The sequence below is a fragment of the Haliotis rufescens genome, unplaced genomic scaffold, assembly GCF_023055435.1.
Source record: "Haliotis rufescens isolate VD_foot unplaced genomic scaffold, xgHalRufe1.0.p SCAF_32, whole genome shotgun sequence".
Classification (NCBI taxonomy): Eukaryota; Metazoa; Mollusca; class Gastropoda; order Lepetellida; family Haliotidae; genus Haliotis; species Haliotis rufescens.
The window spans coordinates 3,392,088-3,413,765 of NW_025964024.1; the positions used below are offsets into that span (position 1 = coordinate 3,392,088).

A 21,678-nucleotide genomic window follows, 5' to 3' on the forward strand; every position below is an offset into this window, starting at 1 on the left:
GTGATGACAATGCAAACAATAGCAACGGGGTCAGTGATGACAATAATATCAATAGCATTGGGGTCAGTGATGACAATAATATCAATAGCATTAGGGTCAGTGGTGACAATGTAAAAAATAGCCATGGGCGTCTGTGGTGACGATGTAGTCATAGCCAGTTGGGTCAGTGGTGTCAGTGGTGACAATGTTAAATCAAAACAATCCACAGCATCGGGGCCAATGATGACAATGTAAACAATAGCAACGGTGATTTGAGGATGATCGCTATCTTTGTGTAATGGCGATTAGGTGCCTTACTCAGAGAAGTGAGGGTGCGAAGTACTAGAATTTGTCGTTACAAAGAAAATGTTATCAGAATATAAATTATGTTACAGAGAGTAACTAGTCTCGATTATCCAACGAAACAGATTCCACGGGGCGTACAAGGCAAATCGCGGGAATGATTGATTATTCGAGTGGATTAATAAAATCAGTGATGACACCGCGAAAACAATAACACCGTGAAGTCTTCAAACATCAACGATGACAATTTAGCTCTTTAGCAATCAAGGCAATGTATCATGCAAATGACTGTATCTACACACGTGTATGCTATAAAGGAAAGCGTTCAGGGGGACACATCAGAGCGAGTGAGTTTGGTTTAACGCCGCTTTCAACAATATTCAAGTTATATCACGCCGTGCGAGGAAAGCCCCTAGTGATGCAGGTCTCAGCCTTTTACCACTTCAATGAAACCCACGAGCTCTGGTATGGTGCTGGCAAACCTAGAAACATTATTGGGTCGAGCAGGGATTCGAACCAAAATAATAGGTTTCCGGCGTGCCAAGGGACGCAACTCAGCACAGCGAATATTGCGGCGCCCTTAGACGACATCAGAAGGCTGTACATGTATGATAAATGGTACATTTGGTAACGCCTAGGCTAGTCGAGCTCTACTTTGCACCAAGATGAGCTGGAAACACGAGAGTGCACTTAGCATCCTCGAAAATGAAATGCTAGTGGGTCACACTCGACATAAGACGGAAATGTAGTTGAAAAAGATAACGTTAAAAGGAATGGTATCATGCGCTTCCAAATAAATAATTCGACAAACTATTTACTTCACATGATCGAATCCTCAACATGCTCCTAAAGAATGCTTTCCTTCATCCCAGTAACAAAAGCCAAGTCGTGACTGTCGATAACAAACAGGAATCTCGCCTAGTTTATTACAATTTTATAGCGCCGGATTTACATCCGCAGAACAACCATAGGGCTACTCGAGGCAATGGCGATTAGCGTTTTATGTCTAAGGGTATAAGCACATGGGTCCTTGGAGACGCTTCAGATTTGTCTTTTGGTGAAAGTATTCAAAATAGTTGAGATTGCACAACAAAACTGGATTATTTAGGTTACCGTGATACGACTGCGCATGCTCGGGAGTGATCTGTTCGTCCTATGTAAGACGTTTCTTGTGAGATACACAGGGATTGTTGTGTCTTAACCAGAGCCACAAATAACTCATACGTCAAGCGCAGGAGTTCATTTGTGTCCAATTTCAGACAACAATGGCCAATAATGTCCTGGTCGCTTTCCTTGCACGGAAAAATCTCCGGTCAATAGTGGGATTTGAACTCAGGATTGAATTACATGTAACGTTATTGGGAGGTTATTTTCTCATGTGTCTGTGGAGCTTTCCCTGTCTGTGGAACAGGTAGCGGGTGAGTGGGTGAGTGAGTGGGTGAGTTGGTGGGTGAGTGAGTGGGTGAGTTGGTTTGGTGAGTTGGTTTGGTGAGTGAGTGGGTGGTATTTGGTTCTGTGGTTGAGTGGGTAGGAGAATGAGTGATGGATGGATGGGTGGGTGAGTGAGTTGGTGGGGGGTTGGGGGTATTTGGTTGAGTGGTTGAGTGAGTGGGTTGGTGGATGAGTGAGTGAGGGTGGGAGAGTGAGTTGGTAGGTGAGTGAATGGGTGGTATTTGGTTCAGTGGTTGAGTGGATAGGAGAATGAGTGATGGGTGAGTGAGTGAGGGTAGGAGAGTGAGTGAGTGAGTGTGTTGGTGAGTGAGTCAGTCAGTACAGACGCGTGAATGCCTTCTGGGATCACCAGTGGATTACCTGCTTTCACGTGTTCCATAACGTTAATAAATGAGAGAGTAATGGTTTAGACCGATTGTAGACATATCACGGCGAGGACACTCAACAATAGGTTTCACACACTGTACCCATGTGGGCAATCGAACCCGGGTCTTTGATGTAACCAGCACACTTTGTACCACTGGGCCACCCCACACAGTGTCATTAAGACCCTGTTGGCAATATAATGTCAAAACCACTTTTAAAATGATCATGAATATAAAACCACAGAGTTACTCAAACATTGATTTACAATGTTGCGTCTAATAACAGTGAACAGGTGCTCCCGGAGCTTCCATCGAGAGACCATACCAGAGCTAAGACGTTCTTCGGGCGATACAAAGCCTCCCCTTTTTTACCTTAACATGTGTTCAAGGGGCTAGACTTACCAAGACACGTTGCAGTTAAGGGTAAGGATAGAAAGGGGTCTGTTTGGTTATGTCAGGGTATTCTCTCACGCATACCGGGTTACGGGGTCAACGTGGGCGTCTTTGGGGGCAAGTCTGTGAGGCCGCAAAGGCGGGGGTTCATCGGGTATATAAGGGGGCAATTTATACTCCGCGGTTCAAAGTCATGCATGATCTGATATCAATGGTAGAATGTTTGCCAAGAGAACATATTTACTGATCATAACAAATGCATTTCTGACAAGATTTGTTTTTTGTTTTTTAATATTTGTGACTCAGCAAGTTTCATTATATAGTTGGGTTGCTGTGTAATCATTTCTAGTTCAGCAGTGTAAATATACGGGTGCATATAAAAACGGTAACAAGGTCACCTACCTTGTGTAATCACATGGTCACGTTCTGGTGTCAATAAATAAGTAGACTTCACAAAAACAGTTGTATTTCAACACAGTTTATGAAATAAAAACTTCAATAAAATAGGGTATGTATCGGTTAAAGACATAACCAGGAATCTTTAACGTTTTGAAACCTAAAATGGCGAAGTTTTAGTGTCAGCTAATGCTGTGCTTATGGAATGCTTGCAGTATCAATATTTTACTTGCAATATGACCTCACATGAGCTTTGTAATTTCATGCCAAATACCTTAGGGGAAAGTGGTGATCATGGTATACTATATGCTTGGTATAAATAATTAATTATTTTAAGTGACGCAACTGTCAACGGCTTCCGTGACGTCGCCATCCATATACAGCAGTAGGTCTGCTGGCACAACATCGTGCACTGTATGTATCTGCGAGTGACGACAGTGGAAGATTTGTATAAATTACACGCTGACCGCTTTGTCATTGAAACAGGTATAATAATCAAAACACGGATACAGTGTATTGACTCGATTAAACATTCACCAACAGAAATGCGCTTCAGACAAATCATTGTTATAGACACGTTTATAAATAAATTCTGGTCCTAAAAATATCATGGGCGACAGTTTTCGCAACAATGTAATCCATAGTCTGATTGTGGTTATGTGAGTCGATGGCGATAATCTGCCATTTTTCATACGTCTTTAATACAACACAATATACACAAATACCTGAAAAGGGGGTCGCGAGATCACCACGCCGGAGTGAAAACATCCTTGTTTCCAACACATGTAAGATCCAGAGATCGAACCATTGAAGACGCACGACCATTTGCAGTACTGATATGTACACACACATACTTACCAAATACGGTTAAATGTCACCATAGGCGAACTTTCCAGTATATTGAATTTTCCACAAATCCGGATCAATAATACTTCAACATCACTGCTTGTTTAACTGACGGAAAAGAGTTTTCTCGAGTACAAGCTTTGATCTTACCGTCAACCCATCCTTTATCTACTCCAAGTGGGGTTGGAGCCAGCTACCCGTGTCACCGGCTTTCTTCGGCGTGGAGGCCACAAGTGTCAAACCAAGCATTGTGTCGTCTGCGCTGAATGTCGTCTGCTTCTACCTGAGCCAGGTGGGCGCCGGCGTTTGACGAGTGGTTCCGATGCTCACCTACCAGCTAGATAGAATGCTGATCAAATATGTATGGGGCCTCACGTAACAGCGAGGAAGAGGCGCCCTGTTTTAAAACGATATGTTATCGTCACTGAGTAGCGGCCATCCAGTGACACGGATTCGAACACAGACGCACAATCGCTATCAAATGAAACCCTGCCCTTTACAATATCTCTCTGACGAGAGTCACTAGTTGGTCAACCTGCACATGAGACTCGGGTACAAGCATTTCCGGGTAGATGACGAGTGAGGAGTGAAGTCAGTCAATGAAAGACGAGTAGTAAAGCCGGCGTTGTGTACAGCTGAGTACATGAGACCCCAGGGACGAGCGGTCACTGTGCGATGATTGTCTGCCTACTGCTATCAGCTGCGACGATCTAGCAGGGGGAGGAACACAGAACAGCCGTGCGTGTGTGAGGAAACTAAGTAAAATGACAGGGATGTCATAAATTATGAAGCGAACCTCCTATCAATGGCTAATAGTATGACTTCGTCTTCATTGTGATGCGGAGAGCGGCACTGAAGCCATCCGTAATCAGTAGGGCTCAGGCTAGGATTACCGAAAGCTGGTCAAACTCCGTACAACTGACCCACAGCTTACCAGAGCCTGCACTGCCTGTGAGCGTGAGTGTTGGTACTGTCGGGCAACTACAGTTTAAAGCGGTAAATATAGTCTATAGCACTGGCACTGTCTAGCAAATACAGTTTAACACGGAAAATATAGTCAATAATACTGGCACTGTCCGGCAAATACAGTTTAAAGCGGTAAATATAGTCTATAGCACTGGCACTGTCTAGCAAATACAGTTTAACACGGAAAATATAGTCAATAATACTGGCACTGTCCGGCAAATACAGTTTAAAGCGGTAAATATAGTCTATAGCACTGGCACTGTCTAGCAAATACAGTTTACCGCTGTAAATATAGTCTATAATACTGGCAGTGTCCGGCAAATACAGTTTAAAGCGGTAAATATAGTCTATAGCACTGGCACTGTCTAGCAAATACAGTTTACCGCTGTAAATATAGTCTATAATACTGGCACTGTCGGGCAAATACAGTTTAAAGCGGTAAATATAGTCTACAGCACTGGCACTGTCTAGCAAATACAGTTTAAAGCGGCAAATATAGTCTATAGCACTGGCACTGTCTAGCAAATACAGTTTACCGCTGTAAATATAGTCTATAATATTGGCACTGTCGGGCAAATACAGTTTAAAGCGGTAAATATAGTCTATAGCACTGGCACTGTCTAGCAAATACAGTTTACCGCTGTAAATATAGTCTATAATACTGGTACTGTCCGGCAAATACAGTTTAAAGCGGTAAATATAGTCTATAGCACTGGCACTGTCTAGCAAATACAGTTTACCGCTGTAAATATAGTCTATAATACTGGCACTGTCGGGCAAATACACTTTAAAGCGGTAAATATAGTCTACAGCACTGGCACTGTCTAGCAAATACAGTTTAAAGCGGTAAATATAGTCTATAGCACTGGCACTGTCTAGCAAATACAGTTTACCGCTGTAAATATAGTCTATAATACTGCTACTGTCCGGCAAATACTGTTTAACGCGGTAAATATAGTCTATAATACTGGCACTGTCGAGCAAATACAGTTTAAAGCGGTAAATATAATTTATAGCACTGGCACTGTCTTGCAAATACAGTTTAACGCGGAAAATATAGTCTATAATACTGACACTGTCCGGCAAATACAGTTTAACGCGGTACATACAGTCTATAGCACTGGCACTGTCGAGCAAATACAGTTTAAAGCGGTAAATATAATTTATAGCACTGGCACTGTCTTGCAAATACAGTTTAACACGAAAAATATAGTCAATAATACTGGCACTGTCCGGCAAATACAGTTTAACGCGGAAAATATAGTCTATAATACTGGCACTGCCGGGCAAATACAGTTTAAGGCGGTAAATATAGTCTATAATACTGGCACTGTCCGGCAAATACAGTTTAAAGCGGTAAATAAAGTCTATAGTACTGTCAATCTCGGGCAAATACAGTTTTACGCGGTAAATATAGTAAATAATACTGGCACTGTCCGGCAAATACAGTTTAAGGCGGTAAATATAGTCTATAGTACTGGCAATCTCGGGCAAATACAGTTTAAGGCGGTAAATATAGTCCAAAATACTGGCACTGTCCGGCAAATACAGTTTAAGGCGGTAAATATAGTCCATAATACTGGCACTGTCCGGCAAATACAGTTTAAGGCGGTAAATATAGTCCAAAATACTGGCACTGTCGGGCAAATACAGTTTAACGCGGGAAATATTGTCTATAGTACTGGCACTCTCGGGAAAATACAGTTTAAAGCGGTAAATATAATCTATAGTACTCGCAGTGTTTGGCAAATACAGATTAAAGCGGTAAATATAGTCCATAGTACTGGCACAGTCGGGCAAATACAGTTAAAGCAGTAAATATCACCTATAGTACTTGCCCTCTTGGGCAAATACAGTTTAAAGCGGTAAATATAGTCTATAGTACTGGCACTGTCCGGCAAATACAGTTTAAAGCGGTAAATATAGTCTATAGTACTCGCAGTGCTGGGCAAATACAGTTTAAAGCGGTAAATACAGTCCATAGTAATGGCACTGTCGGGCAAATACAGTTTAATCGGTAAATATAGTCTTTAGTACTGGCACTGTCGGGCAAATACAGTTTAAACGGTAAATATAGTCTATAGTACTAGTACTGTTCGGTAAAGACAGTTTGAATAAACCATAGTACTGGTCCTGTCGGGCAAATACAGTTGAAAGCGGTAAATATAGTCCATAGTACTGGCACTGTCGGGCAAATACAGTTAAAGCAGTAAATATCACCTATAGTACTTGCCCTCTTGGGCAAATACAGTTTAAAGCGGTAAATATAGTATATAGTACTGGCACTGTCTAGCAAATACAGTTTAAAACGGTAAATATAATCTATAGTACTCGCAGTACTTGGCAAATACAGATTAAAGCAGTAAATATAGTCCATAGTAATGGCACTGTCGGGCAAATACAGTTTAATCGGTAAATATAGTCTATAGCACTGGCACTGTCGAGCAAATACAGTTTAAAGCGATAAATATAGTCTATAATACTGGCCCTTTCCGGCAAATACAGTTTAAGGCGGTAAATATAGTCCATAGTACTGGCAATCTCGGGCAAATAGAGTTTAACGCGGAAAATATAGTCTATAATACTGACACTGTCCGGCAAATACAGTTTAACGCGGTACATACAGTCTATAGCACTGGCACTGTCGAGCAAATACAGTTTAAAGCGGTAAATATAATTTATAGCACTGGCACTGTCTTGCAAATACAGTTTAACACGAAAAATATAGTCAATAATACTGGCACTGTCCGGCAAATACAGTTTAACGCGGAAAATATAGTCTATAATACTGGCACTGCCGGGCAAATACAGTTTAAGGCGGTAAATATAGTCTATAATACTGGCACTGTCCGGCAAATACAGTTTAAAGCGGTAAATAAAGCCTATAGTACTGTCAATCTCGGGCAAATACAGTTTTACGCGGTAAATATAGTAAATAATACTGGCACTGTCCGGCAAATACAGTTTAAGGCGGTAAATATAGTCTATAGTACTGGCAATCTCGGGCAAATACAGTTTAAGACGGTAAATATAGTCCAAAATACTGGCACTGTCCGGCAAATACAGTTTAAGGCGGTAAATATAGTCCATAATACTGGCACTGTCCGGCAAATACAGTTTAAGGCGGTAAATATAGTCCAAAATACTGGCACTGTCGGGCAAATACAGTTTAACGCGGGAAATATTGTCTATAGTACTGGCACTCTCGGGAAAATACAGTTTAAAGCGGTAAATATAATCTATAGTACTCGCAGTGTTTGGCAAATACAGATTAAAGCGGTAAATATAGTCCATAGTACTGGCACAGTCGGGCAAATACAGTTAAAGCAGTAAATATCACCTATAGTACTTGCCCTCTTGGGCAAATACAGTTTAAAGCGGTAAATATAGTCTATAGTACTGGCACTGTCCGGCAAATACAGTTTAAAGCGGTAAATATAGTCTATAGTACTCGCAGTGCTGGGCAAATACAGTTTAAAGCGGTAAATACAGTCCATAGTAATGGCACTGTCGGGCAAATACAGTTTAATCGGTAAATATAGTCTTTAGTACTGGCACTGTCGGGCAAATACAGTTTAAACGGTAAATATAGTCTATAGTACTAGTACTGTTCGGTAAAGACAGTTTGAATAAACCATAGTACTGGTCCTGTCGGGCAAATACAGTTGAAAGCGGTAAATATAGTCCATAGTACTGGCACTGTCGGGCAATTACAGTTAAAGCTGTAATTCTCGTCTATAGTACTGGCACTGTCTAGCAAATACAGTTTAAAACGGTAAATATAATCTATAGTACTCGCAGTACTTGGCAAATACAGATTAAAGCAGTAAATATAGTCCATAGTAATGGCACTGTCGGGCAAATACAGTTTAATCGGTAAATATAGTCTATAGCACTGGCACTGTCGAGCAAATACAGTTTAAAGCGATAAATATAGTCTATAATACTGGCCCTTTCCGGCAAATACAGTTTAAAGCGGTAAATAAATCTATAGTACTGTCAATCTCGGGCAAATACAGTTTTACGCGGTAAATATAGTAAATAATACTGGCACTGTCCGGCAAATACAGTTTAAGGCGGTAAATATAGTCTATAGTACTGGCAATCTCGGGCAAATACAGTTTAAGGCGGTAAATATAGTCCAAAATACTGGCACTGTCCGGCAAATACAGTTTAAGGCGGTAAATATAGTCCATAATACTGGCACTGTCCGGCAAATACAGTTTAAGGCGGTAAATATAGTCCAAAATACTGGCACTGTCGGGCAAATACAGTTTAACGCGGGAAATATTGTCTATAGTACTGGCACTCTCGGGAAAATACAGTTTAAAGCGGTAAATATAATCTATAGTACTCGCAGTGTTTGGCAAATACAGATTAAAGCGGTAAATATAGTCCATAGTACTGGCACAGTCGGGCAAATACAGTTAAAGCAGTAAATATCACCTATAGTACTTGCCCTCTTGGGCAAATACAGTTTAAAGCGGTAAATATAGTCTATAGTACTGGCACTGTCCGGCAAATACAGTTTAAAGCGGTAAATATAGTCTATAGTACTCGCAGTGCTGGGCAAATACAGTTTAAAGCGGTAAATACAGTCCATAGTAATGGCACTGTCGGGCAAATACAGTTTAATCGGTAAATATAGTCTTTAGTACTGGCACTGTCGGGCAAATACAGTTTAAACGGTAAATATAGTCTATAGTACTAGTACTGTTCGGTAAAGACAGTTTGAATAAACCATAGTACTGGTCCTGTCGGGCAAATACAGTTGAAAGCGGTAAATATAGTCCATAGTACTGGCACTGTCGGGCAATTACAGTTAAAGCTGTAATTCTCGTCTATAGTACTGGCACTGTCTAGCAAATACAGTTTAAAACGGTAAATATAATCTATAGTACTCGCAGTACTTGGCAAATACAGATTAAAGCAGTAAATATAGTCCATAGTAATGGCACTGTCGGGCAAATACAGTTTAATCGGTAAATATAGTCTATAGCACTGGCACTGTCGAGCAAATACAGTTTAAAGCGATAAATATAGTCTATAATACTGGCCCTTTCCGGCAAATACAGTTTAAAGCGGTAAATATAGTCCATAGTACTGGCAATCTCGGGCAAATAGAGTTTAAAGCGGAAAATATAGTCCATAATACTGGCACTGTCCGGCAAATACGGTTTAAGGCGGGAAATATTGTCTATAGTACTGGCACTCTCGGGAAAATACAGTTTAATGCGGTAAATGTTGTCTATAGTACTGGCAATCTCGGGCAAATACAGTTTAAAGCGGTAAATATAGTCCATAGTACTGGCACTGTCGGGCAACTACAGTTAAAGCTGTAAATATCGTCTATAGTACTGGCATCCTTGGGCAAATACAGTTTAAAGCTGTAATTATAATCTGTAGTACTCGCAGTGCTTGGCAAATACAGATTAAAGCGGTAAATATAGTCCATAGTACTGGCACTCTCGGGCATATATAGAATATAGCGTTAAATATAGTCCATAGTATTGGCACTGTCCGGCAAATACAGTTTAAAGCGGTAAATATAGTCTATAATACTGGCACTCTCGGGCAAATAAAGATTAAAGCGGTAAATATAGTCTATAGTACTGGCACTCTCGGGCAAAAAAAGATTAAAGCGGTAAATATAGTCTTTAGTTCTGGCATTCTCGGGCAAATACAGTTGAAAACGGTAAATATAAACCATACTACTGATCCTGTCGGGCAAATACAGTTAAAGCAGTAAATATTGGCTAACGTATTGGTACACTTGGGCAAATACAGTTTAAAACGGTAAATATAATCTATAGTACTCGCAGGGCTTGGCAAATACAGATTAAAGCGGTAAATATAGTCCATAGTACCGGCACTGTCGGGCAAATACAGTTAAAGCGGTAAATATTGGCTATAGTACTGGCACTCTTGGGCAAATACAGTTTAAAACGGTAAATATAATCTATAGTACTCGCAGGGCTTTGCAAATACAGATTAAAGCGGTAAATATAGTCCATAGTACTGGCACTGTCGGGCAAATACAGTTTAATCGGTAAATATAGTCTATAGTACTAGCACTGTCCGGTAAATACAGTTTAAAGCGGTAAATATAGTCTATAATACTGGCACTGCCCGGCAAATACAGGTTAAGGCGGTAAATATTGTCTATAGCACTGGCACTGTCTTGCAAATTCATTTTTACGCGGTAAATATAGTCCATAATTCTGGCACTGTCAGGCAAATACAGTTAAAGCAGTAGATATCGTCTATAGTACTGGCATTGTCCGGCAAATACAGTTTAAAGCGGTAAATATAATCTATAATACTGGCACTGTCCGGCAAATACAGTTAAAGCAGTAGATATTGTCAATAGTACTGGCACTGTCCAGCAAATTCAGTTTTAAGCGGTAAATATAATCTATCGTACTCGCAGTGCTGGGCAAATGCAGTTTAAAGCGGTACATACAGTCCATAGTACTTGCACTGTCGGGCAAATATAGCATAAAGCGTTAAATATAGTCTATAGTACTGGCAATCTCTGGCACATACAGTTTAAACCGGGAAATATTGGCTATAGTACTGGCACTGTCCGGCAAATACAGTTTAACGCGGTAAATATAGTCCATAATACTGGCACTGTCAGGCAAATACAGTTTAAACCGGTAAATATTGGCTATAGTACTGGCACTCTTGGGCAAATACAGTTTAAAGCGGATAATATAGTCTATAGCTCTGGCACTGTCGGGCAAATACAGTTTGAAGCGGTTAATATAGTCTATAGCACTGGCACTGTCGGGGAAATACAGTTTAAAGCGGTAAATATAGTCTTTAGTACTGTCGGGCAAATTCACGTTTACTGTTTGGTCGACAGGGTACGCAGTACTGGTACTGCCTTGCAATATGATATACCTTGATGTCACTGTCTGGTCACATGCTGTTGTTGTTCTCATACTGTATGGATTTCTTGTATAAACGTATCCAGTGTTTTGTTGTGTTTTTGTTTGTTTTGTTTTTTTAATTTTGTTTTTTTGTTGGTTTGTTGTTGTTGTTGTTGTTGTTGTTGTTGTTGTTGTTGTTTTGTTTTGTTTTTGTTTGTTTTGTGTGGGTTTTTTTTGGGGGGGGTGTTTAACGCCGCACTCAGCAATATTCCAGTTATATGACGTCGGTCTGTAAATAATCGAGTCTAAGGGTCACTGATAGTCGTTCCCTTCAGTTGTAAAACAGCTGCATATTTTTTGTGTTGACTGCCCATACAGATTAAATACGGTCTTGCGAAAATTCGCGAAGTGCTTACTTCTTCTTTAATTTATAGTTTCACGGATATAACCTACATCTGTATGTGTCGTCATTCGCATCACTGACAGATCCAGGGGGAGGGTGTAGGGATGAGGACCCCTTTTTTCAGACAAAGTCCCGGATTTGCCACTGCACAGGATGCTCAGTTTAAGACTTTAATAAAGATGTAATTAGTGCTAGCAAACATTAAGCACAAAAAACACATGGCAACTGTGATGTTTATCAATACCTCTGATGTCTGTGTGTTCGGAATACGGGGTTTAGGGTGGCGTGCAAATCAAATGCACAATGAAAGGAAACGCACCAGGAACAAACTTTGATTCTTTGACGATTGGCTGTTTGGCCCTTTGCCATAGTACTTTGCACTGTGAGTCAGATGGTTGTAGCTAATATATAATGACAATTATATAAACCCCCAAAAGCAAACTAAATCGGGTAAAATATGCTAAAAGAGGGAGCCGTTTGTCTGCACCACAAAGTCGGCCTAGGATTTTGTATTGAGATTAGATATTTTATCAGCTACAGCTACAGCTACAAAAACAGACAAATTGTTTTTTATTTATAAGTATGAGCCTTATTTTTATTTTAAGAAAACACCTTGCAACAATCTAATGTTTCTCTTTTCAACAGTCTGGAGCATAATTAAGGAAGGAATAAGTGAAAATATAATTGTTCCCAATAGTTCTTGAAAATATTAATGTAGAAACTACTTCTACATTAATATTTTCAAGAACTATTGGGAACAATTTATTTTTTTCAACTAGGTTGGAATTTCTAGGTTCGATCGTAGCGCCACCAGTGTCTATTACGAGTTATGTCCCTTCAGGAAGGAATAACTGAAAATGTAGTTTCTACAAAAAAAAATTCAAGAACTTTCGGGGACAATTTATTTTTTTCAACTAGACTGGAATTTCTGTTCTCGATCGTTGCGCCACCAGTGTCTATTACAGGTTATGTCCCTTTAATGCCGGCGTTATGTTCAGATCTAAACTTGTTGAGGAAAATGTCTAAATTCGAAACAAAATACACATGTATGACTCTTCTTCTATCAAAACACGTTTAGTTTCTAGACACATGAAAGATATCTTCTTACAGCCTAAACACCACCCAAACACACCCCATAATCTAAACATGTTTAGAAGATGTTTAGAATTTAAACACGTTTACGACAAAGTGTATACCATTACGTATTATTGTAATAATCTAAACAAGTTTTAATAAAGTGTATATCATTGAGTATTAAGTCAAATACGGATAAGATCTATAATATATGTTGATATTAAATGTGCAGTCAGATTCACAGGCGCATGCATAACACATATACCACCAGTACATACAACGATCTTGGTACAATATTAACACATATACCACCAGTACATACAACGATCGGGGTACAACATTAACACATATACCACCAGTACATACAACGATCTGGATACAATATTAACACATATACCACCAGTACATACAACGATCTGGATACAATATTAACACATATACCACCAGTACATACAACGATCTGGGTACTATATTAACACATATACCACCAGTACATACAACGATCTGGATACAACATTAACACATATACCACCAGTGCATACAACGATCTGGGTACTATATTAACACATATACCACCAGTACATACAACGATCTGGATACAATATTAACACATATACCACCAGTACATACAACGATCTGGATACAATATTAACACATATACCACCAGTACATACAACGATCTGGATACAATATTAACACATATACCACCAGTACATACAACGATCTGGATACAATATTAACACATATACCACCAGTACATACAACGATCGGGGTACAACATTAACACATATACCACCAGTACATACAACGATCTGGGTACTATATTAACACATATACCACCAGTACATACAACGATCTGGATACAATATTAACACATATACCACCAGTGCATACAACGATCTGGATACAATATTAACACATATACCACCAGTACATACAACGATCGGGGTACAACATTAACACATATACCACCAGTACATACAACGATCTGGATACAATATTAACACATATACCACCAGTACATACAACGATCTGGATACAATATTAACACATATACCACCAGTACATACAACGATCTGGGTACTATATTAACACATATACCACCAGTACATACAACGATCTGGATACAACATTAACACATATACCACCAGTACATACAACGATCTGGGTACTATATTAACACATATACCACCAGTACATACAACGATCTGGATACAATATTAACACATATACCACCAGTACATACAACGATCTGGATACAATATTAACACATATACCACCAGTACATACAACGATCTGGATACAATATTAACACATATACCACCAGTACATACAACGATCTGGATACAATATTAACACATATACCACCAGTACATACAACGATCGGGGTACAACATTAACACATATACCACCAGTACATACAACGATCTGGGTACTATATTAACACATATACCACCAGTACATACAACGATCTGGATACAATATTAACACATATACCACCAGTACATACAACGATCTGGATACAATATTAACACATATACCACCAGTACATACAACGATCTGGGTACTATATTAACACATATACCACCAGTACATACAACGATCTGGATACAACATTAACACATATACCACCAGTGCATACAACGATCTGGGTACTATATTAACACATATACCACCAGTACATACAACGATCTGGATACAATATTAACACATATACCACCAGTACATACAACGATCTGGATACAATATTAACACATATACCACCAGTACATACAACGATCTGGATACAATATTAACACATATACCACCAGTACATACAACGATCTGGATACAATATTAACACATATACCACCAGTACATACAACGATCGGGGTACAACATTAACACATATACCACCAGTACATACAACGATCTGGGTACTATATTAACACATATACCACCAGTACATACAACGATCTGGATACAATATTAACACATATACCACCAGTGCATACAACGATCTGGATACAATATTAACACATATACCACCAGTACATACAACGATCGGGGTACAACATTAACACATATACCACCAGTACATACAACGATCTGGATACAATATTAACACATATACCACCAGTACATACAACGATCTGGATACAATATTAACACATATACCACCAGTACATACAACGATCTGGGTACTATATTAACACATATACCACCAGTACATACAACGATCTGGATACAACATTAACACATATACCACCAGTACATACAACGATCTGGGTACTATATTAACACATATACCACCAGTACATACAACGATCTGGATACAATATTAACACATATACCACCAGTACATACAACGATCTGGATACAATATTAACACATATACCACCAGTACATACAACGATCTGGATACAATATTAACACATATACCACCAGTACATACAACGATCTGGATACAATATTAACACATATACCACCAGTACATACAACGATCGGGGTACAACATTAACACATATACCACCAGTACATACAACGATCTGGGTACTATATTAACACATATACCACCAGTACATACAACGATCTGGATACAATATTAACACATATACCACCAGTGCATACAACGATCTGGATACAATATTAACACATATACCACCAGTACATACAACGATCGGGGTACAACATTAACACATATACCACCAGTACATACAACGATCTGGATACAATATTAACACATATACCACCAGGAAATACAACGATCTGGATACAATTTTTACACATATACCACCAGTACATACAACGATCTGGGTACAATATTAACACATATACCACCAGGAAATACAACGATCTGGATACAATATTAACACATATACCACCAGTGCATACAACGATCGGGGTACAAATATTAACACATATACCACCAGTACATACAACGATCTGGGTACAATATTAACACATATACCACCAGTGCATACAACGATCTGGATACAATATTAACACATATACCACCAATACATACAACGATCTGGATACAATATTAACACATATACCACCAGTACATACAACGATCTGGATACAATATTAACACATATACCACCAGTACATACAACGATCTGGATACAATATTAACACATATACCACCAGTACATACAACGATCTGGATACAATATTAACACATATACCACCAGTACATACAACGATCTGGGTTCAATATTAACACATATACCACCAGTACATACAACGATCTGGATACAATATTAACACATATACCACCAGTGCATACAACGATCGGGGTACAACATTAACACATATACCACCAGTACATACAACGATCTGGATACAATATTAACACATATACCACCAGTACATACAACGATCGGGATACAATATTAACACATATACCACCAGTACATACAACGATCGGGGTACAATATTAACACATATACCACCAGTACATACAACGATCGGGATACAATATTAACACATATACCACCAGGAAATACAACGATCTGGATACAATATTAACACATATACCACCAGTACATACAACGATCTTGGTACAATATTAACACATATACTACCAGTACATACAACGATCGGGGTACAATATTAACACATATACCACCAGTACATACAACGATCTGGGTACAATATTAAAAATTTAATGTACAAATAAACCAAGCTAAGATAATGGTGACTGAAAAAACGACATTTGTGACATCAACAACTTCCATAGCACGGGTGGTTGCGAAAAGGACTTCAAAATCAAGAGGTTGCAGGTTCGTATCTCACCGAGGTTATTAAAGTTTTGTGTTCCTAAATGTGTTTGTGACATTTCTGGTTACTACGATAAACACACACACACACACACACACACACACGCACGCACGCACGCACGCACGCACGCACACACACACACACACGCGTGAAATATACAATCTCAAACATGTTTAGACTCTAAACGGGTCAAAATTAGGGGTCAAAGAACGCGCTTAGGAGCTAAACATAATTAGGGGAGAAATCACTGAAATTCAAAAGTCAATATTACATCTACTGGCCTAATAATAAATGCTTAAACGATCTCGACAACGACTTACTCTACACCAGAGAATAAGTAAACACAAGAACGCCAGCAGTAAACTTTTCTTACCTTATAGGAGAAGAGTGATCACATGTGACGGAGAGCGCTGTGGGCTGGACAATGCGCACATGCAATGGATGTCATAAAGTATTACCTTCCATTACGCAAGTAGCGATTTCCGCGATATACACAACTTATATTGTAACAGCTATGAATGACAATGTTGAATATTTGCATTCGCGTGAGAATATCAAAGGTTTCGAACAAGTGTCTGATGTGAAACAATAATAGCTGTATCTCGTGAAGTGGGTTAATCACAGCGTCAATGCACTTACAGCAGGATGTTCACGGACCAGGACCTGTCTGAATCCTGAAATAAATGCGAAACGGTAATAAGAGTTCGGGTTGGTATGTGTGTGGGAATAGTAGGTGCGGTGTGTGGTTATATGTTGTCCCCTGAACGTGAATATTATAAGGTCACATTATCATAATCGATGAAGTTACCACACTGTAACAAATAGATCGTAAACACAAACCTATACAAACGATTCTTGCCCCGTGTTTTGGTATGATCGGGATTGTGTGTCACGGTAGACTAACATCTAGTCTCTGAAATGAACATATCGTAAAGAAAAAAAAAAGTTGTTCAATTATCTTAATAAAAATATAATAAAAGGGAGACCCGAGACTCTCTTGATACTGAAGTAATCTAGACTTGCCAAACATTATAGACTTGCATGGGCTGTATTTGATATATATTTGTATCATGGGCTGTAAGACAGACTTACAGGTTCTAAAAGCTGAAAGGCCCGTATACCCCCTTGAAATTCATTGTGGTAATTTAAACTGGGCGGTTTCTGGATTTTTGTTAGCATTTAATGAGATTACAGAAGTGGGTGTGGGTGTGGGTGTGGGTGGGTGGATACGCCGGGGGGTGGGGGGTGGGGGGGGGGTCTATCGTAGTAATCAGTTGTATTTTCACTGTCAGCTTCCGTTTCCTGTATGGGAGAAGCACTATTAGTCATACGGCACTTTAATGAACACACGACCTTTTAAACCTCGGTACGAACCTGCAACCTCCTGATTTGTGGTCCTCCACGCTACCACCTGCGCTACGGATCGAAACTGTCATCACACAAATCAATGTTCCTAGTCCCCATTACCTTGGTTTATCTGTATATTTTTCTAAGTTAATATTGTACCAAGTTCGTAGTAGGCCTGGTGGTACATGTGCTATGCAAGTGTCTGTGAATCTGATTAGCACATCTAATTTCACTACCTGATACATGTACATCTTATCGATACTTGACTTAATGCCCAATCATATGCAAATTACTTAAACATGTTAAAATTCTAAACACGCTTAGATAATGAGGGTAATACACAATGATGTGCATTTTGTCGTTAACATTTTTAAACGTGTTAAAATTCTTGTTTCAACACAAAACATGTTTAAATTCTAAACACTTGGATTATGGAGATTTTGTGTTTAAGGAGTGTGTAGGCTGTGAGACTATATAGCCCATTACATTAGCTAGACCCTATAAACGTGTTCACATAAAAAAAAAACACCAAATGTGTATATTCCTTTCAGATGTCTTTGTGACCCGTGAAGATCCGGGTTAGAATATGTCTTCAGCCACTCATGCTTGTCATAAAAGGCGACTATGCTTGTCGTAAGAGGCGACTTACGGGATCGGGTGGTCAGGCTCGCTGACTTGGTTGATGCATGTCATCGATCCCAATTGCGTGGACCGACTCTCATGATATTAATCACTGGATTGTCTGGTCCAGACTCGAATATTTACAGACCGCCGTCATATAGCTGGAATATTGCTGGGTGCGGCGTAAACAACAAACCAACCAACTTTGTGTTTACATTCTAAACGCAATTTTACAAGGAGTGGTTCAGTTATAAATAATAATACCATGGCGACACGATTATAATTACTGGTTAGACATGCCGCTGAGTTATTATTCAAGGGAGATGTGACAGTGAAACATTGTTTGCGAGTGAGTTTGCTTTGAACAGCATTCCAGTAATTCAAGGCGTGCCAGCTGAATGAGGGAGGAAAGCCCGGAGTGATGCAGGTCTAAGACGGTTAGCGATTTGGTGAAACACACAAACAAACCTGACAAACCTAGAAACCCAATCGGTGCGAACCAGGATTCTAACCCTAGATCATATGTGTCTGGCATGCCCAAGGGACGCAACTCTGCACATCGAATTGCCGCACTTTAGGCGACTGGGTCACGCGTGACTCCACATTGTTGGTGTGTAATGTCTGCAATAATTTACTGTGTTATATGTGAAAATGGAGTTGACAGACAAAGAGATATTTGAAACACCTGCACTGTTAATAATGTGTTTAGAATCTTAATAGAAACCTATTAGCACGTTCCATAATGCGATTAGAGGTGAAAACATGTTGAAATTGTAAAGATGTTTAGCATTGTGTTTGGAATCTGAACATGTTTAGATTATTGGGAGTCTGTGTTTAGTCGGGTGATACTGGTCATTTTTAGACCTAAACACATAAACTTTCATTCCTTTTGGGATTTAAACACTTTTCTAAAAATGTGTTACATGTCTTTTCTAGGCGCCCTGGTCGAATCAAATTTGCTGGGAGCCATTTTGACAGATACTGATTCCCTTCTCGTCGCTGAATTAATGTTTTAATCACAAGTAACATGGGTGAGTACACAAGTACTCCTTTCACTGATGTTTTTTTGTTGTTATTGTTGTTGTTGTTGTTGTTGTTGTTGTTGTTGTTGTTGTTGTTATTATTATTAAATCAACGTGAGAGTGTATAGTTTGGAACACATATAAGCTTCATGCCCAGTGAAGATCCCCGTGAAGAACCGGGTTACAGCAACCCATGTTAATCGTAAGAGGTGGCTAACGGGATCGGGTGATCAGGCTCGTTGACTTGGTTGATGCATGTCATACCATAGATCGATGCTCATGGTAACAATCACTGAAGTTTCCGGTGCAGACTAGGTTAATTACAGACTGCCGTCATATAGCAGGAATATTGCTGATTGTGACGTTAAACAAACAAACAAACAATTAAAGAAGCATGTAAATGTCACAACTGTCAATTTATTTTTTGTCAAACGCTAAACGGAATTACTTTACTGATGACTTTTCATTCCCATTATCATCCGAAATATCCGCGAAAAGTCGACCGCCTCCGTGGCCTAGTGGATAGAGCGTTAGTCTGGAGAGCGGGTAGTCGGTTCTCTGATCCCTGGCTGCGTCATACCAAAAGAGATCTTAGTGCTAAGGTGATCGTAACTCCCATACCTTAACATAGACTTACGACAGTCGTAGCGCTAAGGTTGTTTTGTACAACGGCACCCTGGGCCCACTTGCACAAAGTGACCTTAGCGCTAGGACTATTGTAAGCCTATGTTAAAGTATGGGAGTAAAGATCATCTTAGCGCTAAGTGAGTGAGTATAGTTTTACGCCGCTTTTAGCAATATTCCAGCAATATCACGGCGGGGGACACCAGAAATGGGCTTCACACATTGTACCCATGTCGGGAATCGAACCCGGGTCTTCGGCGTGACGAGCGAACGCTTTAACCACTAGGCTACCCGACCGCCCCTCTTAGCGCTAAGATCGCTTTGTGCAAGAAGTAGATGATCCGGGTTAGAACAGGTCTTCAGCAACCGATGCTTGCCGTAAGAGGTGTCTAATGCTTGCCGTAAGAGGCGACTATGATTGTCGTAAGAGGCGACTAACGGGATCAGCTGGTCAAGCCCGTTGACTTGGCTGATGCATGTCCGCCATGCGTGACTCGATTCTCATGACATTAATCACTGGGTTGTCTGCTCCAGGCTCGATTATTTACAGACCGCCGTCATATAGTTGGAACAACAAAAGATGTTTGTTGTTATCAGGAACTCGCTTGAAAGGGATGAAACAAGGGCTGGTCTGCTCGGAGTCAGTATACTATGTCCAAGTGGGGTATCCATGTACATCTGCAGCATGGTATCTCAGTGGGCTAGCCCTATAAATCCGAAAGCCGCCTCTTAAGACACGCATAATAATAAACGATTATTATCAACAGTTAAATAATGATATTTTTCTTATTGTCCTGCCTAATGTAAAACAAAATAATCTTTTCTACCACTAAAAAGAACCAACCCCGGAGGGGCTTGTATAATTACAAAGAAAACACTCAAATGCAGCACCCTTACTGAACCACTCACGGAAAGGCTCCTTGTCAACCCACTTATTTCATTTTTTTATGTTTAGTTGTCGGCGTCTCAGTGCAGTATTTTGTACTCAAATGCTTCAAAACTGCTTAAAAAAGTAGGCCCAACTACCGAGAATCGTCACACTAGTAAACACTTCAGTTTGTATTAGGATCTGAATATTTGCTTTCGCGTTTATGGTTATACGGACAAAGAGCGTTTGGAATGCATACGACTGTGTGCGTTCTTATTAGCGCACGCGTCCCTGACCAATAAAGCTAGTTGGAGTATAATATCACGGAGGTTTTTTAGCAGTAACTTTTATTTAATAAATATATTTGTATTAAAGGGAC

At 39.6% G+C, this 21,678-nt stretch overlaps 1 protein-coding gene across 4 annotated transcripts in view; it reads right to left on the reverse strand.

The window, feature by feature from the left end:
* LOC124116628 (metabotropic glutamate receptor 1-like) overlaps positions 1–17,431 on the reverse strand; it is a 75,892-nt gene extending 58,461 nt beyond the window's left edge. For 2 of the 4 annotated variants that reach the window (XR_007217923.1, XM_046478037.2), the window contains exon 1: positions 3,885–4,453. The gene's annotated coding sequence lies outside the window, so the exon portion shown is untranslated. The other 2 variants (XM_046478038.2, XM_048380714.1) reach the window with 2 other exon arrangements.
* Positions 17,432–21,678: the final 4,247 nt, after the last annotated feature.